Source organism: Cibotium barometz, chromosome 43 (genome assembly GCF_041138505.1).
Source record: "Cibotium barometz isolate CiBa-2024 chromosome 43, ASM4113850v1, whole genome shotgun sequence".
In the NCBI taxonomy this organism is placed as follows: Eukaryota; Viridiplantae; Streptophyta; class Polypodiopsida; order Cyatheales; family Cibotiaceae; genus Cibotium; species Cibotium barometz.
The window spans coordinates 47,213,066-47,238,857 of record NC_141088.1 but is presented as its reverse complement, the minus strand read 5'-3'; the positions used below and the strand labels follow the sequence as shown (position 1 = coordinate 47,238,857).

General features: G+C 42.4%; 1 pseudogene across 4 annotated transcripts in view; it reads right to left on the bottom strand.

The window, feature by feature from the left end:
- Positions 1–7,935, bottom strand: part of LOC147613986 (pentatricopeptide repeat-containing protein At1g11290, chloroplastic pseudogene) — a 291,042-nt pseudogene extending 283,107 nt beyond the window's left edge. For 3 of the 4 annotated variants that reach the window (XR_015263290.1, XR_015263289.1, XR_015263288.1), the window contains exons 1-2: positions 5,048–7,894; positions 4,803–4,879 (exon numbers count right to left, since the gene is read on the bottom strand). The product of XR_015263290.1 is annotated as a pentatricopeptide repeat-containing protein At1g11290, chloroplastic pseudogene, transcript variant X4 (transcript). Of the gene's footprint in view, positions 1–4,421; positions 4,880–5,047 lie in introns of those variants that run through there. The other variant, XR_015263287.1, reaches the window with a different exon arrangement.
- Positions 7,936–25,792: the final 17,857 nt, after the last annotated feature.

Sequence of the window (25,792 nt, the reverse complement as noted above, 5' to 3'; positions counted from 1 at the left end):
AGACCCCTTTCAGACTGGGAAATGTCCAAGTTGGTGACACTATCCCAGTTCACAGTGAGGGCAGGTTGGAGATAGTTCCCGATGGCAGAGGGAGGAAGCATTCCTCCCAGGTGTTGTATGTTCCGTCACTTGGTTTTCATCTGTTGTCAATGCGTTAGGTTTGCAAGACTGGCGTACGGGTGGAGTTTGACGAGCATTTTGTTGCTCTCCGGGACAAAGCAACAGGGCAGGTGGTTTGGAAAGGCGGAGTGGATACACTGCAGGTGCAGGCTTTCCGGGACCAGATGGTGGATAGCTTGCCCGTTGATGGCAGCAATTGGCAGGAACTTTCCAAACTGATGTTGGTGGTTCTTGTGTTCGTTAGTCAGAGGAAACTGAACAGGTAACTTATGCTCTGATGTCTCGTAGTATTCGTGACAAAGAAACTCCTGTAGATGAGGATGTTCTTTCCACCGGGACCTCTTGGAAAGCCAGGCAGGTGGCAGTTGATTTCTTGCAGAAGGAGGTGCATTCTCCAAGCTTTGTGGTTCCGGATTCAAAGTGTGTGGTTGACAGGTTTCAGAAGGCCTTGCGTGGTGTCATGTGCATGAAAGATGCCATGGACATTCTCACGTGCTGATCCAGAAGAGGCAGCCAGATAAAGAGTATGAACCAGAATTTAGGAGCATCAGGGTGCAGATGAGGTAGTAGCTTCAACTTGAAGCCACGGCATGGATGATGCGCTGTCGGCTAAACCAGGTAGAAATACATGAGCTGTCGGCTGCTTACAGAAGGTGGGCGGCTGGACCAAAACAAAGGAGCGCTGGGTTTTATGGATTTAATGCCAAGATTGCTGGCCGACTGCTGGTCGGCCAGTTCTCCAAGGAATCAAAAGGCCTATGAATAGGCAAGGTAGCTCATCATTGTACTCATTCAGTCCTTTAGGGATTGGATCCTTAGGGTCCAAGTAGGGACCAGAATTTTGGCGTTTATCACCCTTTTCATGAAGACAGCCTAGGGCTGTAGAAGAGTAACTTTTTGTACTATAGTAATATACTGAATTTTCCAACACATCTCTCTCTCGCTACTCTCTCTCCATTTTTGCGTTTTGCATCAGCAAGTTTCCAGCAGTGTTTAGGGCTGAAAGAAGACTCCCAGAGCTTCCGCGTGTTACACGTGGTCTTCAGTAGGTTTCCAGGACTTGGCTTTGCACCGTAACAGGTGTTGATCCTTGTGAGCAATGTGATGCCTCTTTGACTCGGAAGTACGGTGGACCTCTTCACGAAGTCGCTCTCTCAGGATTTGCTCAGGCGGCACCCCAGCTCCCTGTGGTGGTTGGTCATATTGAGTTTCTGTCAAACTCCGGAGATGCAAGGCAGACTCAGTCATAATGAAGCCTAGCACTAAGGGAATATAGCAAATAGAAACAATTATTACAACAAAAAGGTTATGGTTCAACCTGCATTCGGTCTACTTCGTCCTTGCATTCCTCAATCGTCTTTCATACTCATTGTACAAAGTTCTCCAAAGAAATATAAGCAAATTCTCTTACTTGCATGGGGGGCCCTTCAGTGGGTAATTGGGACCCAATACTGTGTCAACTCTATCTTCTCTCTCTCTTCTCTTCTCTCTCAAGTAAAGTGAAATCGCATAAACTCATGGGTATAAAGAAGGCTTTGTTGTGTGTTACGACGATCAACCTATTGCATGCTACACCTAGTCGCATCATTCCTAGCATGTACGGTTGCCCTACACTACTATCTTGTAGTGCCACATTAGCATCATCATGTTATCAACGCCACGTCACTTTATTCCAAAACCTTTTTTTCCCAAAACTCTCTTTGTTTTTTCTTTTTTCTTTTTTTACGTTGAGTTTTTGCATGTTAGCAACCTATATTTTGATGTTTTGGTAACACATAGCAAGACCTAACAGTCAACCTTGGCAAGACCAAGGTGATGGTCTTCCACACCTCTGCGACCTCAGGGACCACAGATTCACATACAGCGGAGATCCAATCAAGATTGTCACCTCATACACCTACCTTGGAGTGATATTCAGCATGCCCAAGTACATCATGTTACCGGCACTCGCCCTACTGACCCAAGGGTATGTAGCATTGGCCCTGCTTTACCAAGAATGCTTCCAAGCACACTTCCAAGAGCCTAGGACGAAGGGGACAGGAAGACCACTGATGCACCCGCCAGAGCCATCCTGTTGAGACGAACCAAAGGAGCCACACGAGAGTGAGCAACAACACTATAGTGCGCCAAGCACCCCCACGGCAGACATCTAGTCTACAGATCTAGATCTTGGACATCCTATAGCGGCACCAAACTACTTCCACTCTACCATCTGACTCGGTGGACCTATGTGGCTCCTTATCAGCTGCCCTTGATTGCCCGATGACCGATGTTCTATATGAGAGAGCTCCATCCCATCCCCGAGGAGTCACTTTGGAATAGGCTTGTTCACTTCGACGTACCCGGTGTCCCAAGCCCTCAGGACACCAATCACGATCCTTCCATCAGCTCCAAATCCAAGACATGCTCAACCGCCATCACACCACCTTCCACATACCATGACAGAAGGGGACCTCTAGGCCATACTCAACAACCCCATGCTCGACATACTTGCGAGGTGTACCCTCTACTCGAGGATGATGTGCCCCACATGCTTCATATTCTCATGTACTTCATGATGAGACTCTCTTGTATTAGTGCTTATACCCCATGTACTTCCCCACGATTGCATCAGCCTCTACTAAGAGAGAGCTAAGTTATTTGTACTTGTTTTGTTTTTCTTTTCCATGATGAGACATACCATGGATAGCATTGTATCACTTTGGTCTCATAGACCCATTGGATCTTTAGGTGACGTTTAATATAACTTTCTTTCTTTCTCTCACAAAAGGCGGGGGAAGAAGAGAAAGCTTATGCAAGAGGGAAGCTAGTTGAGACTTCAATATCTATCATCAGGGACAAGATCCCAACTTTCCAGGAGTCGATACCATTGTTGGTAGCTGAGGAGAGGAGATTAGCTAGTGGTCCTCAAGCTAGATCATCTAGTGAACAAGCCTTCATTTTTGGAGGCGAAGGCAGAGGTGCTAGAACAAGAGGATGACAAAGAGGCAGAGGTCATGGGAGAAATAACCAACAGTATACATGTTGATCAAACTGATCAAACTTAGGGGCAGCAAGCCAGTCAATACCAAGGTCAACAAGGTTCAAGAGATAGGGGGAGCTACAGAGGTAGAGGAGGTCACCAAAACCGAGGACAAAGGGGTGGTAGCTGTCATCACTAAGGGTTGAGAGGCCATCGGGTAAAAACAAGAGTGCAAAAGAAAGTAAACTGGCATCTGGAATGGAAAGCTTTCACACGGCACCTATGCATCCACTGTGCAGCAAAACAAAGCAGGGAAGCATGAGCATCTATTTGTGATGACTCGTGTATGGATGCAACCAGTCAAAAGATTGGAACATGACTTAACTGATGTTAAAATAAAGGTACAAAGCTGGCTTAAAGCTGGAATAACAACAACTGACCCTGCTCTTTGTACAAATCAGGCCAGGAACTGAGCAGCAACCAATTCGTCTCCTTCAACCCAACAGGTACACTGCTGGAAATTTCAGGACTGAAGTGCTCCCCTTGCTGGTTGATTTGAGCTTGGATGGGGACTGATTCATGCTCTTCCACTGGGTAAGGGCTGGTGTCACCTGCACAGAAGCTTTGAGTCTTCTTTCAGCCCTAAGTAACTGAATAGGAACCTTGATGCAAGTCACCAGACCACCCAAAAGACCGACTCTTGACCTGCCCCAAAGGGGGTCAGATGAATACAATGAATCAATGCCTGCACAGAAGCTCTGTGTGCCTTCTTTCAGCCCTAAGTAACTGAATAGGAACCTTGATGTGCAAGTTATCAGACCACCCAAAAGCCTGGCTCTTGACCTGCCCCAAAGGGGCTCTTATAATACAAGCATGAACTCATGACACAAATAAACCTCGTCTTCTCCAACCAAGGACAAGTAGTAGTACTGAGAAGCTCCTTTCTATGAAGAGAGGGCTTCTTTAAAGCAAGAACTTGAGATTTCAAAAACCTACTCCTATGAATAGGGTAGTTGGGTTTATTGTCCTATATCTCTTTGGTGTAAGATTGCTTAAAGCTATTTATACTTTAGGGGATGTCTCTTGGGGAACCTGAAAGCCTCTCTTTTAAAGAGCTTGTGTAAGTCGGCATGATCATTAATGGTACCATTAAGGCATATTCTGGGGCTGGGGGCCCTGTAGGATTCTTATAAGAAGATTAAAAATCTCACGTTCCTCCTAAATCAAATCCTCTAGAAAACACAGTTTTCAAATCTCAAATCACAGGATGTTCACAAGGCCAAGCTACCTTTAAAAATACTTAAGATAGTCCACTCACTCTTATATGCTCAATAACAGAGAAAAAGAATTGAATGCTCAATTTGCCATGGCTGCCTCTGAGGAATACAAATCCTTACAAAGAAATCCTCTTCAATCTTGCTTCTCTAACAAGAGTTAGAGGAAATTAAAGAGGTTCTCTAGTTTGGCCATAATGCTACCTATGATGAACGGCATTCATTACATGCACGGACATCATCAGGATTCAGCAAAGATAGCTCACTCTTAAGGGTTTTTCCATTGTTGTTCGAGTAGCAAAACAAGGAGTAGCAAATCATCCCATTCAGAAAGGCCTTATGAAATTTCTCAAGCTTGTTTCAGCCAACAACTCAAATCTATTTCTCTGCCACTTTCTCACACTTTGAACGCCTAAACACGTACAGAAAGCTACAGAAATGTGTACCTCAAAAGAGTTGGTGTATGGACTTAACTTATCCCATATTAACCCACGGATATTTGCAAATGAGCCCTTCATTGAAACTGCATTAAAAAAAACACAATTATCAAACTAGATTGTCAGAGATATCTGCACAAGCACATCCACACTTAAAGAGGAACGTAAGCAAGAAGCATCCATGACAGCAAATCCTTTCACTAATTTTGCTAGCTGCAAGGAGAACTTTAGCATTTTATAGTAAGCTCAATTACCAGACTCAAACTGGGACATAAATTCCTGTAGCCATGCGTGCAAACACCTGGAGCGCCACATGTCAAGCTGGCTAACCAGGACCTGCAATGTGTGCAGCCCAAGTGCGACTGTATAAACTCCTCTTCTATGCAAATTGTTTGATTCTGCATTTGCTGGTAAAATTGTAATCAAAGCCTTTTAACTTTCCCTTCAGAGCTCCACTGCCCTCAATTAATATTTTTCAAACAATTTCAGTGGAGAGGCTTCTTGCACATAGTTTTCTGTACAAAAAGCTTCCATGCAGACAGCAAGGATACATGCTTCCCCTCAAACTATAGAAGAAGACCAAAATTTTTAACACTTTCTTATCCCCCCTTGGTCGAGGTTCTTTCTGGGAAATTGCATGACCAAATGTTAGTTCATATGGTCACCAAATATCTTGACATGAGCACATTCCCTCCTTAAAATGGTGGTAGCAAGTAGTATCTCTCAGTTCAATTTCTCGGCAAGCAATCCTTGAAATATACTTGATGGAAGAATGACAGTCACGGCAAACCCGATGGTTTTTTCTCACTCCAAGATGTGTTCCGGGCGCTGTCGCAATAAGCCCAAACCCAACAGCAAGCTTCTCACTGTGGCCACAAAGCACATATTCCTTTTTGCCACCACCCATATCATGCAGCACCAACTCATTGTCTGGCAGAAACCCTAGCTCCTTCATTAACCCATTTAACCTCTGCAACTCAGCATGTATCGTCTCTATTTGTGGATGTATACTTTGTTCTACAGAGAACGTATGGGCTATCCCATCAACCTCGATAGTGCTGCAGCCAGGCTGCACCTTCAGAATCTTTCCTTTCATCATTTCCCTGAGCTTCTCTGCAGCATCCAACTGACCAGTAACGGCATAAAGATTTGAGAGTACTACAAAAGGTGCACCAAACTCTGGTTCCATTTCAAATACTTGTCTTGCAGCTCGCTCTCCTCCCTGCACATTGAGATGCATCCTGCAGGCACTTAGCAAGGTCATCCATGAGGTAGCACTAGGTTGAAAAGGCATGCTAAGGATCAGCTTCTCCCCTTTGTCTATCCATCCTGACCGCCCAAAAAGGTCAAGCATGCAGTTATAATGATCAACAGCAGGTGAAACGCCGTGAACAGTTTTCATGGAACGAAAACAACGGTCAGCCTCGTCCACCATTCCAGCATGACTGCATGCAGTAAGGACACATATGAAGGTAACATCATCTGGAGCAACACCTTCTGGCTGCATCCGATAAAAAAGGTTGACAGCTCTCTTAACCTGACCATGTTGGGCATATGCTGCAATCATGGCATTCCAAGCCACAACATCTCGTTGAGGCATTATGTTGAAAACACTTCGTGCATCCTTCAGCTTGCTGCATTTGCTATACATGTTGACAAGGGCAGTTCCCACTACCACATCTGACTCAAATTCGCTGTCCAAAACTAAAGCATGCATCATCCTGCCTTCTGCTAGGGCCCCTTCAGTTGCACATGCATCCAAGATGCTAACAAAGGTGATATTGTCTGGGAGTAAAGCTCCAGGGGGCATTTTCTGGACTAGGTAGAGCGCTTCCTTCCCCTGGCCATGCTGCACATATGATGCAATCATAGCTGTCCATGCAACCACATCACATACAGCAATACCATTGTATATAACTCGAGCATCCTTCAAACTGCCACATTTGCCATACATACTGACAAGAGCTGTGCCCAAGACTACATCACAAGTGATTCCACTTCTAATGATACAAGAATGCACATACTTGCCTTCAACTAGGTTTTCCTGGTTTGCACATGCTGAAAGCATGCTTACAAAGGTGCTCTTGTTGGGCAGCACACCTGCCATATCCATCTCTTTGAAAAGCTGGAAGGCCTCCTTGCTCTGGCCATGCAAGGCAGACACTGCAATCATAGCATTCCATGTAACCACACTTCTTTCTGGCAATTTGTAAAACATATTGAGTGCATCCTCCATTTCACCACATTTCCCGTACATGTTGACTAGTGCGGTTCCAACAACAACATCAAATTTGAAACCACTGCTCGCAATGTAAAAGTGCATCAGCTTGGCTTTGTCTGAGGATGCTTGGCTAGCACATGCATCAAGAAGACTGACAAAGGTAACCCTACTCGGAATAACACCTTCCAGCAACATTTTCTGAAACAGTTGAAGAGCATTTCTGCTTTGCCCCTGCTGCGCATATGCCGAGATCATGGCATTCCATGAGATCACATTACGCTGTGACATGCTGTCAAACATTTTCCTAGCATCCTCTACACTGCGACACTTCCCATACATATTAACTATGGCAGTTTCAAGAACAAGGTCTGATACCAAACCATTACTCGAGATGTGGGCATGCACTGTCTTACCTTTGCGTAGGGATGTTTGCGTAGCACATACAGCAAGGATGTTGAGGAAGGTGTGCTTGTTTGGTAAAAAACTTTCCAGCTGCATTCTTTGGAACAGTTGTAAGGCCTCACCGCACTCGCCGTTCTGAACACATGCTCCAAGAAGCAGGTTCCAAGAGAAAAGATCTGTTTCGTGCATTTTGCAGAAGATGGCACGAGCATCGTCCATAGCTCCACACTTTCCATACATCTGTACGAGCAGATTTTCCAAGAAGCAGATCTGGCCATGTCCACCGCCCATGATGATGCGGGCATGAACAAGTTGGCCCTCTGAGAGAGCCTTGTGGTCGCCATACTCTCGCAAGAGAGCAGCATAAGTAGCAGAACCCACGACATTGGCAGATAATTTGCTTCTCAATGAGTAACCACCCGAAGATCCATCGCCATGCTGCTGCCTCACCAGCTTTTTGTCCATCCATGTAGTGAAGTGTTAAAGAACTTCTTACCTTATTAATTACAAAGTTTGAATATAAACTAGGTGTCTAATTTAAGCCAAAAAAGACACATGAATAATAGAATGATTGAAAACTTCAGAGATTTCAAGTGTTTTTGTGGAGGATTGGCATGTGGGCCCTTATTATTGGATCTAAATTGCTTCAAAAAAATATTTCTAGTGGAAGCTATCCTAGGTGCATGTCTGCATTGGAGGATGGTAAACATGCTTTTTGGGAGTGCCCAGCCATTAGAGGAGCCTAGGGTAGGATTGCAAAATGGGTTGAGCAATGTTTGGGAATTCAGGCTTACTGGGGGGATTGGACTCTTGGTAAATGGACCTTCAATGATGAAAATGCAGGGTTAATGTTTGACATAATCAGAGCATGCTACTTGTGGGAAGTCTGGAGCACTAGGAATGCTATTGTTTTTCATAAGGTTTCCCTTGTTGGTATTGATGTGACACATGTAATGTAGAAATGTGTCTGCATGTGCTGGTCTATATGTAATTTGAATAAGTTGAGAGGAGATTAGGCTGGATCAAATCCTACTGAATCTACAAAGGAGATTTCCCTTGTTGGTATTGATGTGACAGATGTAATGTAGAACTGTGTCTGCATGTGCTGGTCTATATGTAATTTGAATAAGTTAAGAGGAGATAGGCTGGATCAAATCCTACTGAATCTGCAAAGGAGCATTACTTGATTTATGCCTTACTCTGGGGCAGACCTTAAACATACTGGGGGGGTTCCTAACCCTTGGTTTATATTTTGCAAGAGAGATTTTATGAAGGCTGGAAATGCAGATTGCCTAGATTTGGGCCCAAAACCAGAAGATGGTACCTTAAAGAAAAACACATTGATTATACCTTTGTTGCATTCATAGAGAACCCAAAGGGAACCAGGCCCACAATAAACATTTGGTCAAAGAAAGGGGGTAGATTGGAAAAACAATCCCCAAGGGGTTGCACCATAGAGGCAATGATGGAGGCTTGCATTATGTTAGGCTATCAGATTTCTTGGGAGTAGTCTAGCTTTCTGTTGGAAGAGGAGAGATGGTCTTTGCTTTGTAAACTCTTAAATGAAGTCAAGTGTGAAAAATAGAGGTCTGTAGTGAGGAAATTTCATATGTATATAACTTAAAAGTGTACTTGACTTTTTCAGCACATATATATAAATATTTACTATTGATCCCAAAAAAAAAATCATAAATAGAGGTCTGTAGTGAGGAAATTTCATATGTATATAACTTAAAAGTGTACTTGACTTTTTCAGTACATATATATAAATATCTACTATTGATCCCCCAAAAAAAAAATCACATCACTTGACTAATTGAATATTTTTCAAAATGATGTTCTCTCAAAAGAGCCTTCTAGGCTCACACATGGATCTCCTTTTCATGAGATCGATTCTTGGGATTCTACATCCATACTGAGTGTGTAGTATGGTCCATGCTTCTAGAGCTATGGAGACATGCTAGACCTGTTTAAAATCATGGTGAATCAAAGAGCTGAAGCATAAAGACAATGATAGATTCAATGAACATTAGAATGACCGAAAATCACATCACCTCAATAATTGAATATTTTTCAAAATGAGAGCCAGCAAGTACATCATTTCATGTTCTCTCAAAAGAGCCTTCTAGAGTCACAATGAATCTCCTCCTCATAGACACGCATAATTGACTAGCCCATGTGTAAGAGCCACATCAATAACCCATGTGATTGCCAACCTCACCCATGGTATCGCCCATCTCTACACTTTCTGTTCACCCCTTTTTCCTTTATCATATTTAAACTTTTGGGCCAAGAATCATATAAAACCCTGAGGACTCTTGCCTTATTATGAAAAAAACTTCTACCTTCTTTTGACATAAAAAAGCAAACCTCAATTTTAAAACCTCCACTGGGACACATTGTCTCCTAGCCTTGAGATAGGGGTTATATTCACTTTTCACACCATGTTAATGAACCATCTTACTGAGATCGATATAGTACCACAGCAAATGAGAGCGATATAGTACCATAGCAAATGAGATTGAAATAGTACCATAGCAAATGCTACACCAAGAGTAAGGTTGAACATAACACCTTAGAATAGGTTCCATGATCTCCATCGTGGAGATAATCTACATCATCATGTATTATATAATAAGATGAGTCAAACTAGCCAAAGGCAAAATACATATAAAATCCCAATCTGCACTTCCAAATTTTGACATTCATTAAAGCTGATGATGCCATGGTCACCATTTCTAAATGAAAATGAAGATGATACCATCCATGTTATGTTGCACTTCCTTCTAATGATGGTGAAAGAAGTGATGTCAAACCCATGAATACAAGGTTAAAGTGCCTAAAAAATCTCTTTACACAAAGGTTTGACACTTAAAAGTACTCACAAAGATTTTGTAAACCCTAAGCCTTTTAGACCTTTTGATTAAATGTTCCAAGGTGTTTGTGGCCCTACTAAGGGTTCTTTTTAAAGCTCTTTAGGTTATTTCTTAAGGAGATAAAGAGTAAAGTCTATCCTTATGGACTATTATGGGGATAACGATCCACACAAGGTGTTCTATCTAACCAGTCTCTATATAATCTAGATTCATAAACTAATATCCCATGATGCTTAACCATAGCTACTCCTCATAATAGAGGTTGTACATACATGAGCTAGCTAGTGTTGGGACATTATAATAATATAAGGGTGGAATATTGATATCCACTTGTTAGTAGCCAAATTTGTTTGGTTTGTTGACATTTTAACTGAGATCTAGCGAAAGGAAAAAAGCTAAATGTTAGTTTGTAGGATCTAGGCCTTGGGTTGTTAAAATGCAAGCAAAGTGATGAGCTATGGTGGATCAAATGCAAGAATCAACATCATTAGCAAGTGATTAGTAAGATGAGATTAGTGGGCAATTAACTGATAGCTTAATGTAGGCATGGATACTCAAAAACCAGCAAATTACTCATTAGGCCAATGTCTCAATTTATAGACGTTTGTCCATGATCTACTCCATTGATTTGTTCCTTGATTTGTGTCGCCTCCCCTACATCTGGGGGGACACCACATCCTTGATTCACTCCACCTCTTTTGCTTGATTCTCACGTATGCCAAAAGCATCCCCGCTTGAGTATTTATAGATTTTATTACTTCAAAAATAGGTTACACGGCTATTTAGCCCTTGCTTGCTCCACAAGCTTTTCTTTTACAAAAATTTGATAGTAAAATATTCAAAAATCTCACTCCCATGATATGTGTCACTCAAGTGGAGCTTCTATATGCTAGGTAGAGAGCAAAGAGGGAAAGAGCTATCGAAAGCTCAACCTCTATCTCAATACCTTCATGTGTGCAAGGAGGGTGAGAGAGAGAGATGGAGGAGAAGGGAATACAGAGGAGTTGGAGAGTATCACTGACAAGAGCACACACAATCAAGCAAGCAAGCATGCATAGGCAGACAAGCTTACAACCATCACCACACAAGAGAGCAAGAGGAAGAGAAGAGACCACTCAAATGTGATAATGGGATTGTATCCTTTCATATTTCTTCAAGTCACTTATATACAAGAGCTCACTTTTTACAATGGTCAACCACCCATTTGACAATTGGGAGCCCAAAATTAATTATCCAGCTCTATGTATACTTAGGACTTAGATAAAAGAAATAGGAGGAGTAATGTTAACCATTGTGGTTAACATACCCCCCTCCCTAATTCGGATCCCATCCTCGGAATCGGCAATGAAGCTTAGTGCCAGTAATAGAGGGAGTAGGTGTGGACAATTCCATCATATCTTTGAATGTTTGGAGGCGCCAAGCTGGCATCCACTAGATTTGTTTATAGTACTCAAAGAGCTGCTTGAGGGTGGGTCCCTTATTGATGTAAGCAAGCCCTTGGTGGCCTTCATCATACTGATGTCATGTGGGAAACTCGTCCAACAAGGTGATGATGAGGTTGAAGAACCTGATGGTTATTACGATGATGGCCAGATCTGGCACTTACTTGTATTTGGCATTGAAGGCTAACGATTATTATATCTTCTATGTAAGGGCTATTGGAAGGGGGGGGGGACTGAACCATGGGAAGTTGAATTGTATCTTTGGATTCCATTACTGCTTTTGTCGGAATAGGTCCCATGCCCATTGTCCACGGATGGGGAGGTATGTCGAGTTGCTGTGGATATGCTACGGGCCTTGTAGTACTCTAGCTAAATATGTGGTTTCAAAAGAAAGGGGTGTCTCTCTAGACAAGCTACTCTCCCATGAGATCAAAGGTGTGGGCCTTGTGTCTGGGTTGGGCCTCATCTATCCACCTCACTACCATTGCGGGTGCTGCTTCTTCCACCTCACTGCCTTCATGGGTATTGCTTCTTCCAGGCATCCTACTTTGCATCAATGTAGAGTCGTAGGACATTGATATCTATACGATCTGTTACTTTAGTAAGGTGCTCCTGTTTGCAGTTGTCGACCATGCAGGATTCAAATGGCTTGCTCAAACTTAGTGCTCCTGTTTGTAGTTGTCGACCATGCAGGATTCATATGGCTTGCTCAAACTTAGTGTGACTAGGGGGTCATGCCAATTAAGGGGATTAAGTGGGGGATCCACTTCCTCTTAGTCCTATGGTGGCTATGAGGGGATTTTAACTTCCTCCAGGGGAATATCAAGAGGAACTTGTTGGGTTTGGGGTTCTTGGAGTGGAGGGGTTGTCGATTTAAAGGGTTGGGTATAGAGCGAGGCATCAAGCAAGTTGGGTTGGCACGTTGATGTTGAGGGTTTGTCTTGGGGGAGTGTCAGTAGGCCCAACCCAATGTAAACAATGAGTGAAGGTGTTATTGTAGAAGGAGGTGGCAAGGATAAGTGAAGATGGGTGGCATGTGGTGGAGGAAACAAGGGTGGTTAGGGATGAGGGGGGGATGGAAAGCTGACACCAAAAATTAGTTTAGCATGGATGTGGGGGTGCCAAGAGGATGTTGCCTTATGCTAAATGGCGGTGGTGTGGTGGAGCCTCCTTGATTGTGCTGGTGGGGAGCTAGAGTAGGGTGTTGAGTTTTAAAGTGCCCGGGGTTGTGTGTCACCACTTGAGGTTTGGAAGGGATCATCATCATCTTCTTCTTCTTCTTCTTTAACGCCCTCTGTGGTAGTAGTGGTGGTGGAGGGCTTTTTGGAGAATAAAAAGATTATGGCCTAATGGCCCTCTTCAACTGCACTGTCTTGGGGAAATGCCACATGAGATTCATCAATTCGTATGATGGCAGTGGTGGCAAGGATTTCCAACTCTACTGGCTATACAAGACCAATAGACCCTGGGGGGAGTATGGCTTGGGTGCCTAATGAATAGAGTGCATTGTAGGCCATGTTGATTTCCTTCCCACCCTCCCCTTCCACAAGCGAGTGCAGTAAGAGACTTTGAAGAAGTGCAAGGAAAAGGATAGAGGCAATGGGGCATTGTTAGCTCTACCGAGGCATTGGATTTTGTTATAGCAAAATACTCTATCTTTTGCTGTGGAATCCCATCCGGTTCTTGGTGATCTTCTTCTTGATTCCTTGGTTATTCCGGAATCAGTCTTTCCACATTGTGGAATCCCGTCATCTACTAATCTTCTTGAAGAGTGCAGTGGTGCTTCTTGTTCTATAGCTTTAGCGTGTCTACGACAGTACCGTATTGCCCTATTTGAGCTTCCTTCATTCTCCATGCCTGCTCCGTTGTGCTCTTATGTCTCTCTAGTTAGAATTCCTAATGCTAGTTAGTGTGTGCTTTCTTTCTGGGCTTCTTTTGACTAGCTTACTCTACTGACCGTGTAGGACTTAACCTATATTGGCCTCTATCTCTCTACTCCCCTGCCTAGCATACCATTCCCCATAGCAGGATCACCAAAAGTGTCGATTTCCAATCAAGACTCAGCACTTGCATGGTTCCGAACCACCTAGTTGGCGGCTCCGGAGGAGACACGACTAATGCAACTGCTCCAAACAAGATAAGCTAATGCTAATCCGTTGTCCCACCGTTCTACCTATGTTAAGAGAGTTTGTCATGCCAGCACAGAGGTTGGTTCCTGCATCTTTCAGGATCCTTGATGTAACTCTTGATCTTGCTTCCAGATAGGAGTCATCCCCAGATAGGAATGACTCTGAGTGCAAATCCTAGTGAGAAGGAATATCTTAACAAGAATGTGCTCGACACAGACAATGTATCAAATAGACTTACACAATATGAAAAAAAAGAGAATTGCACAAACAAATCATGTGTATCACTAGATCAGAGGCTTAGCCAAAGTACAATGCCATATCACACTCTCAGATATCTTCTCTACCCTCTCTTCTATCTCGTATATCTATCTTTGGATATTTTCCCTTTTACATCTACCTGGGTACTACCCGTTGTTGGCAAGGTTCAGTTACAAGGTTGTTACAAGAAAGAAGATTCATGTCGCGAGAGTTTATTACCTAATGAATATACTGGGTGAAAAAACTGGTGGCAAGGCTAGATGCCGGCCGACAATTGGATGACCCCCAACATGCCTGGATCAAATAAAAATTGTAGAAAGCCCATGTCGGTGATGCAAATAGCCAATCCTCTTGGGTCAAATGGATAGCCATAATGTACATTATCCAACCATGAAACAAATATGTGACCTCCTAGATTAAAAGGAAATTCACAAAAAACGATCCTCATCCCATACAATATGGTTACTACAAATACCCGCATAAAAAGGGAGACATAACGATGCCTCCGACAATCTGGAACATAAATCTAACACCATATTGGTAAGAGGAACTCCATCATCCATGGTCATTACACCAAATCCTCCTATCTCATAGGAATCCTGACTAATAGCCATACCATGCTATTGTGTATCATGGCGTGCTATATAATCATATATCATACATCTCAAGTGGCATAAGATGCATGTGAAAGTGAATGCCCCATTCCCATAGTTCATAAAATCATATCGACATCCACAAAATGTAAAAGCACATCACTTTACCATGCCACTCACGGCACGGTGAGTTTAATCCATGCTCCCCCCGGTCTCTCCTCCATATATACCAGGGTGCCCTCACACATCGCTAATGAATAGAAATAAAAAGTGTAGTACAATGTGATGTGGAGAGTGATTGAATTTGAAATAGACGGTAGAGATCACTTATAATTTGATTTTAAGCATGACTCATGCTCTTACAAATGTTCATATACCCAAGCATGTATTCATGCTCATCTAAGATTCTCCCAATGATCTCAATACATCCAAAATCAATTAGAATTAATTGTTCAACACCCTTGCTTTGCTCAACACCAATAATGTCCTTCAATGCTTCTCATAGCATGTGACCTTGCAAAGATTTAGGACATAAGACATGCTATTTGTATGCAATGTGAAGCATCCACCACTGAGACAAGTGATAAGGGGAATAGAGTTTCCAAGTGCATGAAATCAATCACAATATTCCTCACTCAAGAGAGAAGGAATGATTGATTCTTGGTAAAAATTCTCCCAATCTTGAGAACTAAGATTGATTCAATGGCCAATGTGATAAAAATGGCTTGCATGATGAGACATCATTAATTGATTAAATAATGTTTATGCACTCCCAATGTCATGTATTAATGGCCAGGAGCTCTTGGATGGGAAAGCTACACTGGTAATCACAGAAGATCTAACAGTTGTTTGCAAATCCAAAAGAATGAATGAGTAGAAAGAGGGCCTCCTCTCACACTATCAATATGGCCTTGATGGCTGAGATAAGGGAAGTACAAGAGCCAGCCATATTGGAGGAAACAGTACTACAAACTAGAGGGGATCCATGGAGTCAAAGTTTAACTAAATTTTGAGAAACCACCCTTGGGATCACGTGGATTAACCTACAAAATGAAAGGTTATTGGCACTAAGTGGACTTAGAAGGCTAAGTACAAATCTGATGGTACATTAGCTAAGTACAAGTCTAATGGTACATTGGATAAGTACAAGGCAAGGCTCGTGGATGAAGGGTTTTACACATGTCAAAGGGTGGACGAAGGGTTTTGCACAATACTTACCTTGGCCTCTCGTGGGAAGTGGTCGGTATTGCAAATAGATGTGAAGTTAACATTTCTAAATGGACATCTCAAGGAGGAGGTTTATGTGCCACAATCATCTAGGATTGAGATACTCGGTTTAGAAAACAAAGTATGAAGACTCTAAAAGGCAAGAGGCCCCTTGGGGCATGGTACCAACATAGATAGATGCTTTCTTTATAAGTATTAGTCTTTCCAAATGCCCATCAGATGTAAATTTGTATATTTTCTCTGAGCAGAGAAGTTATATGATCATTTCCCTATATGTGGATGACCTCATTATGATGAGGAACCATGAAGAGAAGATTTCATAGACATAAAAGATATTGAGTTCAAAGTTTGACATGATAAAACTTAGGGTTATGCATTTCTATTTGAGGATTGAGATCTGGAAAGAGTAAGATAAAAAAGAATAAGTATGCAGGAGAAATTTTGAAGGCATTTGGCATAGCTGAGTATAAGTTAGTGGTTATAGCCATGGAGTTTGATGCAAAGCTACCTGTGGAAGATGCTTCTCCACCTATGGACATGAAGGAGTATAGGAAGTTATTGAGGAGTTCGATCTTTCTATGCAATATCCAGCCTGACATCAACTTTATAGTTGGTGTCCTTATTAGAAGGTTCTCAAATCATCCCCAAGAGAAGAACTATTCAAAGGCACGGATGGAAGGCTAGGATGTGGGTGTTAAAATACATCAAAGGTATCATTAGTTATGCCATCAGTTTAAAAATCAGGAAATTCCTTGATTGGATTTTGTGACTCAAATTTGGGCAGAAGATTGTTATAGTAGGAAATGTATTTATGGATATTATTTTCTTATTGGGTTTGCAATTACATCATGGATCAGCCAAGAAGAAATCTACAGTGGTACTTTCTTCTACAGAGGTCAAGTACAAAGGCAACATCCTTTGCTTCATGTGAAGTAGTTTGGTTGAGAAAGATCTTAAGAGACATGGGTGTTGCCCAAAAGGGAGAAGTGACATTGTACAATCTATGACAATCAAACTGGAGTTGCAACATTGCAATCTCACCAATGTTATACCCATTTTGGTGGTTAACTAAGTGGACGACATTGGTGGGCCCCATCAAAAAAAATTTGTGAGAGTTGTGGAAAATTTGGCTAAGTTCCAGAAAATATAAATATTTGGTGCTTTGTAATAATATTCAACCAAGGTAAACACTATCCACTTAATGGTGGTTAATGAGGCGGATGGCTTTGACACGCCAGAGTTGTTGCACCAACTAATATATTCCTTTGGATCACTTTGTAATTTTAGCCACCCTATTTTTTGCTCTAATGTGATCATAACAATGTAATCAAGGGATGAGCAAGCTATTTTTAATGTAAACATCAAAGGGATGTACATTAGTTAGCCTAAGACACACATATAAGTAGTTTAGACCAAGGCTGACCGCCCAAGTCTGGGTGTCAGGGCACTTAGTAAGTTGTTTAAACTTCTTTAATGACGATGGACATTTTCCTTTTATGAGATTAAGAGCACTAGCTTCTCTACTCTACCTTATCTCTTTGTGTGGTGAGAGAGAGTGAGAATGTGTGAGAACTTGCAGCTACTTGTCTCATATCCCATAGCTTCTTGTTGTGTAAGGGGTTTATCCTTGGAGAGCTACTACAACACCATGTGTGACAACGGTGGTGGATGCTAGTTCACCAAGTGGTTGGAGAGCCTCCCTTGGGAAGCTTTGAACGAGTAGCCTTTCTCATCCCCATGATAAACAAGTAAGTACCCTCACTGGTTTTGGTTAACATGCTTCACTTGTGGATATAATGGTTTAGCTTATCCCTTAGTCCTTTGAGTTTGGCTTTAGCATTGGTGCTACTAGCCAAGGAATAAAGAGACCTCCTTAGCCCACTAATGGTATTCTCCTTGTATCTTTCTACTCAATTTTGGCTTATTGTGTAGAGACACAGTGAATGGGAAGGGAAACATACCCCCCATAAGTTTTGAAATGCTCGTATCAGATCACCCATATATATGGAGAGGCAATCCAAAGCTCGTATCAGAACTTGCTCTGAGTTTTCCAAAGCTTGCTCGAGTTCCAATCCCATCGGGCTTGTCCCACCGTTGCTCGTTTTCTCTCTTAGGCTAGATATCCACGTGATCAACCGGTTCATTGTTGCATGGGCGAACATTGAGGCCAATAATTAGATGTTGCAAGTGCTCCACTGGAAATACGCCCCATTTTTTGGAATGCTCATTGTTGTTTGCAAATTTTTCAATCTTAGGCAACTTGGTACTTTCACAACTATACAAGTATAACATTTTCTCCTATGAATCGATGAAATTTGAAATGTTCATAGCACTCATAGGTTTCATGTATGTTGAATATGCATGCAAATGTGGGTTTAAATGAGGGGGAGGTGGAGCCTCTCTTATATTTCACGCATGGCCTAGTCGGTACATTTTACCTTTAAATGAAAAGGTGTCGAGCTGCTAAAAAGTTTCAAATTTTGAATGAGAATTTGCATGTTAAACTGGCAGATGGTGAGGGTCAAAATAAACGTCTAAAATAAGCATTAAAAAACAAGAAAAGTGTTTTTTAATGGTTTTTTCAATGCTTATTTCGACTCTGGGGATTTTTAACAAAGTGATGCCAGGTCACTTATCCGTATTTTCATGTTTCTGCAAGTTTGGGAGAAATAACTTGTTTTTAAGGATTTTTCTACTCTTTGCACCTCCCCCCCCATTCCTTAGGGATTAACCTAATCCCTTCCCCTTGCTCTTGCTTCTGATTTTGTATGTGTGTCTGTGGGGTGTGTGTGTGTGTGTGTGTGTGTGTGTGTGTGTGTGTGTGTGCGCTCTTTTAAAATTGCTAACATGTTTTTTTTTGTGTTTGTTTTATAGGGTTTCAATTCATTTACTCTTACAAGTTCTCCTTGGTCTCTCATGCTACAAGCCCTCCCTTAAGACTCAGCTAGTAGGTAGCCCTTTCCCTTTGCCCTTGCTTTTGATTGTGTGTGTGTGTGTGTGTGTGTGTGTGTGTGTGTTGTGGGGTGTGCGATTTCATTATTTTCTAACGTGTCTTGTTTGTGTTTGTTTTGCAGGGTTTTCATTTATTTTCTCTCGCAAGCTCAAGCTCTCTCTTGGTCTCTCCCACTCAATCCCTCCCTCGAGACTCGAGTAAGCTTACAATATCTCCAGTAAGTGCCCTAAACGCATCGTCTTGTTTTTCTTAATGCATCTTCTTACTCTTGATGTTGCCCCTCGATGTGGGCTTTGGGTAGGTAGATCCTTCAAGACCATGCTCCTCTCCTTATTAGAGTCATGGTGTAAGCATGGGCATGATGATGCTCCATGCTTATGCCATGCATTGCCTAAACCCTTAACACTGGCACCCTTGCATAATCATGCACATAACCACCTTTATTTTCATGTATGTAGACCATGGATCAAACACCAAAAACGACACACCACATACAGCCCCAATATCTCCACCGTGCATACTCCATAGGCAATGTCCCCCAATTAGTTTTCATTTTCATCTCCCAAATGAGTCCCGAGCAAAGGTCTATGGCCCAAGTGTACTTTGGGGGAAGGGTTGGCACTTTTTCACAGCCATCACAGCCCACCACCACACAAGTCACGCCGAGGCAGACACTCCACGATGAGTCACACAAACCCTGCCCATGGCTTTCTCGACTAATTCTAGTCTTAGAGATGGGATCACTCATCGAGTTATTGCCATGGTGGCTCCATAGATGCTTCTACCCCTCCGTGTGAGTCCCCATCCATTTCCAGCTGTGAGAGGATACCACGCTCACACTCATCTTGATGCTTTGACACAAACCCCTCTACCCCCAATCTGGCTCGTAACCAATACCGGAGTAGTGGAGGGAAATGTGGTCCTCTCAATGATGTTGGCAATGAGATGAAGACTCACACTTGTGATTTATGCCATGTAGTCTTTGCCCATAATTTTATGAAATAAACTCAATTAGGCAAAGAAGAACCGCATCGCTAATTAAATCAAGAGTGACTTTAGGCCAGCCCCCAGGTAGTGAAGAGGTCCATCCCAGGTGGATCAAAGATTATATTGTGGATATCATAAAGCACTCACGCAATGATGTCACATGCAAGGTGAAGGTAGGGGGAGAGAAGCCTTGGTATTATCACCAAGAGATTTGGCACGAGGAGTGCAGGAAGCACAATGCAAACCCCCACAAGTATAAGCAGTAGGAGAACACCGCAGCCAAGCGAGAGCATAGGAAGCTCCCATATTAGAACGATGACTGGGATGCTTTCCTTACGTACTTTGTGAGTATTAATAGTAATATTTATCTCTTTTGTTAGCATAATGTGCATTTCATGTACATAAGTATTTATGGTTGGTTTTCATGCTTCCAGCAAAGAGTGGTGGGATGTGTAGTGAATTATATACGAAGGAAAGGTATGCCTTAAAGCACGGCACGTATGCCCTCCTCAAGTAACTTGAGCAAGAGGGCATCAATGTAAACTGTAAGCAAAAGGGCATCAATGTAAACTGGACAGATGTGGTCGATATGGTAGGCCCTCTACACTTTGCACCCATGCTAAAGTTTTGCATCACTTGCCATTTCTCAATTTTTGCATTATGAATGTTTTTTGCAAAGACCAATGCCAAACCTTGAGCCCATCGATGATAAGGTTCGGCCTCGAAAGGCACTATGTATAGGAGTAATGTACTTTTTTGTTGGCTCCAATTGTGTGAGCATATATTGTAAACATAAATAAAAGACGCTATGTAACTTCTTCTGAGTTAAAAAATCCATGTTTTGTGAAATGTGATGACCTTTGGGCTAAACAATGTTCCAGCCATGTTCCAAAGGATGGCTCAAGAAATATTCTACGAATATTTAACCACCTTCATGAGGGTCTCCGTGGATGATTTCAGTGTGTTTGGAAAGAAAGAAGACCACATAACACACCTCATGACATGCCTGGAAAAGTGTAGAAAAGCTAGACTAAGCCTCAATCCAACAAAGTGCACCTTTTTTGTCTCACGAGTGGATCCCTACTAGGACAGTATCTATAGGAAGGACTGGCAGTCGATCCGGCCAAGGTCAAGATCATTATAAAACTACAGCCACACAAGAATGCCAAAGAACTTGCTAGATTCTTGGGACTGATCAAATGGCATAGCAGATTCATGAGGTTCCTGGCAAATGTGGCAATACCCCTATATAGCTTGATTGTGAAAGATACAGAATATGTCTGGTTAAGATCCTATTAGGAGGCATTTTGGAATCTAAAGCAGATACGATCATCTCGGTAACCATTCTTGAACACCAACTTTTATCTAGTCTAATTTCTCCATTGGTAGTGCTTTGATACAGGAATCCCAAGATGGATGGTTCCAACCACTTTACTATGCAAGAAGAAGGCTATCCAAACTAGAAAATAATTAATCCACCACAGAAAAGGAGTCATTAGGAATGACCTACTTGATCAAGAAATTCAAGCACTACTCTTAGGAAATGTGTTTTAATTTCATGTGGACCACAAAGCACTCTTGTACCTAGTGAACAAACCAAACCTAGCAAGAAAATTAGCTAGATATATGTTGTTATTAACAAGAGTTTGAGTTCACTATCAAGCACACCCTAGGAAACTAGCACGCAGTTACTATAGCAGATTTCCTATCCAAACTAGAGTCAAGAGAAGGCCGTGCCGTGACGCCCCCGGCCCCCCCGCGCGGTGCCGTGATGCCCCCGCAGCCCCCCCGACGCCGTGCCGTCAATATTGGATGAAGCTCATTCAGGGATAGCAAGCGGGCATTTTGCTGGAGAGATCACAGCTCGAAAAGTGCTTCAAGCAAGACTATAATGGCCTACATTATTCGGAGACGTCGACGTTTCGCTATCCCACCACAACAAAATGACAAGATGCCGCTCACCCCTATTATTGTAAGACAACCATTCAAGAAATGGGGAGTAGATTTTGTTGGACCTATTAGTCATGCGGCACATCCATCCCAAGTCCCCGATACGTGATCGTGGCCATGGACTATTTCACAAAATGGACAGAAGCCAAAGCCTCAAAGAGAGGTGATGCACGAACAATAGCAAAATTCTCATATGAGCAAATTATCTCGTGGTTCGGCTACCCATTAGAATTAGTTAGTGATCACGGCTCACATTTTATTAATGAGGTGATTGATCATTTACTTGCGGGATTCTTAGTGGTCCATCGAAAATCATCACCTTATTATGCACAGGCCAATGGTCAAGCAGAGAGTACAAACAAAATTTTATGTACTATCTTGATAAAAACCTTGGAAGCAAGTCGAATAGACTGGGAACATAAGCTGACAGCAGCCCTATGGGTGTATCGAACATCGTATAAGGTAGTGAACGGGGTACACTCCCTTCTGTCTATAGCAACTTATGGTGTTGAAGCAATTATGCCTATGGAATACCTAGTCCCGAGTCTAAGGATTGCAGTACAAGAATGTGTCTGACGGAGAATGCATTAGCTGAAAGGCTAATTGACTTAGAGAAGCTTGATGAGACCAGGCTAATAGCATCACATGGACTCATGGTCAAAAAACTACGGAGGAAACATTGGTTCAACAAAAATCAAAAACAAAAAGAACTAGAAATAGGGGACCTTGTCCTCATGTATGGTGTAGGAAGCACCACGAAAAAGAAACTCAAATATCGAGGCCCAGGATCATTCCGAGTATCTGAGATTACGCCTTTAAGGGTCTGTTCGAATTGAGACAATTGACGGCATACAGATGGAGGGTTACATCAATGGAAGTAAATTAAAAAAATATTTTGGACCGCTGACCCAAGAGATGCTCTTGCAAGAACATATCTTAAAACAATAGAAACAGCTCGCAAAGGAAAAAATCCAATAAGCTCAAGAAGAAGCTAAGGCCAGGGAGGCCAAAGTTAAACAATTACTGTAGAAGAGATTAATACATGTTAACATGGCTTCCGTGATTCTCTTGGATGAAGAGGAACTAAACGTTGAGCCAGCATGACTCAAGGTGGGACTTACTACAGCTAAAAGCCATGCAACGAGCATTGCATTAATAGATACGGGGTTAAGTCATAACTTGATCTCATATGAAACCTAGGTAGCATTAGATAGACCACGCCTCGAACCCACTAATGTGCAAGTACATAGTGTTCACTTAATAACTACGAGAGGTGAGGGATTTTTAAGTGTTAATATTTCCATCAAAAATAATTCCTTGGTCGGGAAGGTGTCATACCTGCAAGTTCCATGGAGAAGAGGAAATGATTCTAGGACGATCCTGGATCTGCACCAACAAATGCAATATCCAATGGGAAGAAAGGACAGTGTTGTTGAGCGAGGGTGACAAGGTCATGTCCATACCCTTATGGAGAGTGGCAAACAGAGGGAAATAGATCATAAATTATGAACAAACAACACTGAATACGATGGCAACACCTCATAAAATAGAACAAGCATCAGATCCATGAAACTCGCACAAATAATACCCAAAATCTAAGGGTACACAGAAGTGGGTGCCCAAGATTCAACTTAAAAACCAACCTCACAAGAAGGACACCATGAATAATATGGGGACCACAAGAAGAATCTGAAAAAAAATCAAAAGTTAGACCTTGCTGACACAAATAGATTAGCAGGACTCCAAGCAACCCAATAAACCTCAAGGGCTCCATAAGCAATGGGTCCGAAAAGACTTACTGCGAGCACAAGGATATTACCAAGGCAATACAACAATATGGGTACCCATACCCCACTCAGTGGCCAACACCACAAGCAGTTCAAATCATAAAAAAGAGAGTAGTAAAAGCATACAACATCAACTCCCAACCCAAGCAAGAACCTCGTCAACCTTTAAGTGGAGGAAAAAGACAACTCAGCAAAATGGGTTGGGAATTGCCAAAGCAATGACAATAGCCACTTTGGTCACAGAATTGAACAAGGAACCTAAAGGTAGAAACAAAGAAGTTCAGACATAGATAGAAGTCCTCCACCACAAGACACAGTAACAACATTGTTTAGTTGGGTGGAAGGAAGAATTGAAAACTTCCGCATAGAGCTAAAATGACTGCATCAACAAATACCCAAAAGTGCCCAGGTGACCCCTTGGTTCTCGTGGTAGTAAAATAGAAGGGTGTCCAATGGTTGCACAATGCGTACAAGGTAAGCAGGGTATCATTCACTCATCATGTGCATGTTTGTCTGCTTGAGCATGAAGAAAAAAGGACAAGGTATCGATCTTATGCATTCATGATTCAAAAAGTTTCACACCATGAACCAATTCAAAAACGTTCACACCCTGAATTGATTCACAAAGGTTCACTCCGTGAACCAATTAAAAAACGTTCACGCCGTGAGAACTGATTCACAAAGGTTCAGGCCGTGAACCAATTCAAAAACGTTCACACCGTGAAACGGTCATTTCTCATGCTTAAGGAGGCAGCTGCCCTATCCGACGGCGGCTGCATTATAAAATCGAATTTATTTCCTCTTCCCTCATTTTGCATCGTGTGACCTTTACTTTTTGATTGCGCATCGCTTCCGCTACTACTGATCGTTGTGCATCTTCCATCTCGGATTTTGGGCTATAATCGACTGTCTCCTATCGTGGTGGGAGGTTGATCCTTTCCCTTTTCATTTTCTTTTTCTTCTTGTATTTTTTGATCTTCATGATTGATCAATATCTTGTCAGCAATGCTTATTGTACATAAATTACCGAATCAGTAGTTATTCTAAAAATTTCTTCATGGTATCCTCACATGCATTAAGCACGGTTGGCATCTTAACAATGAAAGAAAAAATGAAAACCCAATAGCATAAAAAATGACACCTTCACTATAGATTCACGATATTATCACCCTGTGGTTTCACGGAACCCCAGGTTCATGAACCTGCAATTTCACGAAACCTAACCAGTTCACGAAATTTAAACGGTTCACGGAACCCACTAGTTCACGGAACCTCAGTGTTTCACGAAACCTAACCAGTTCACAAAACCTCACTGTTTCACGAAACCTAACCAGTTCACGGAATGTCACTGTTTCACGAAACCTAACCAGTTCACGGAACCTCACTGTTTCACGAAACCTAACCAGTTCTTCACGAAACCTCAGTATTTCACGGAACCTCAACGGTTCACGAAACCTAACCAGTTCACAAAATCTAACCAGTTCACAAAACCTTACCAGTTCACAGAACCTCACTATTTCACGGACCCGAACTTCATGGCTTGCAGGTCCATGAAACCACTCTGACCCTACCTTCACGCCACCACAGCCTTCACCTATCTACCAACACACCCTATGATTGCTCCTACACAAAACCTTACCAGTTCACAGAACCTCACTATTTCACGGACCCAAACTTCATGGCTTGCAGGTTCATGAAACCACTCTGACCCTACACCTTCATGCCACCACAGCCTTAACCTATCTACCAACACACCCTGTGATTGCTCCTACACTAACGCACTCCTCATTTCAACTAACCGATTACCCTTTAACCAAAAAAAAAGAAGATGTGTCAACCCCACCAGTCGGAAGACTGATGTGCTGTTCATGTACAGATGTCGGCCTCAGAGTCAGAAGCTCTCGAGACCCCAGCTCCAACTCAAGCCAGCACCACTAGATCCCCAGTTAGTCAGAAAAAGAAGCCGTGCTGGGGGTCTCGAAGTTGATTTTTTTGGGCCCTTATGCCTAGGCCTTCCATGGGGCCATCATCATCAAAGAAGCCCTCACAGCCCATGGAAAGGTAGCCCTATATTACCACAGCCCAGAATGCTTCCAAATTCTGGAAGAGGCTGAAGTCAAAGCAAAGCTGGACAAGGCTGGCTTGGGGAAAATGGCACAAATACTCCCAAGAAG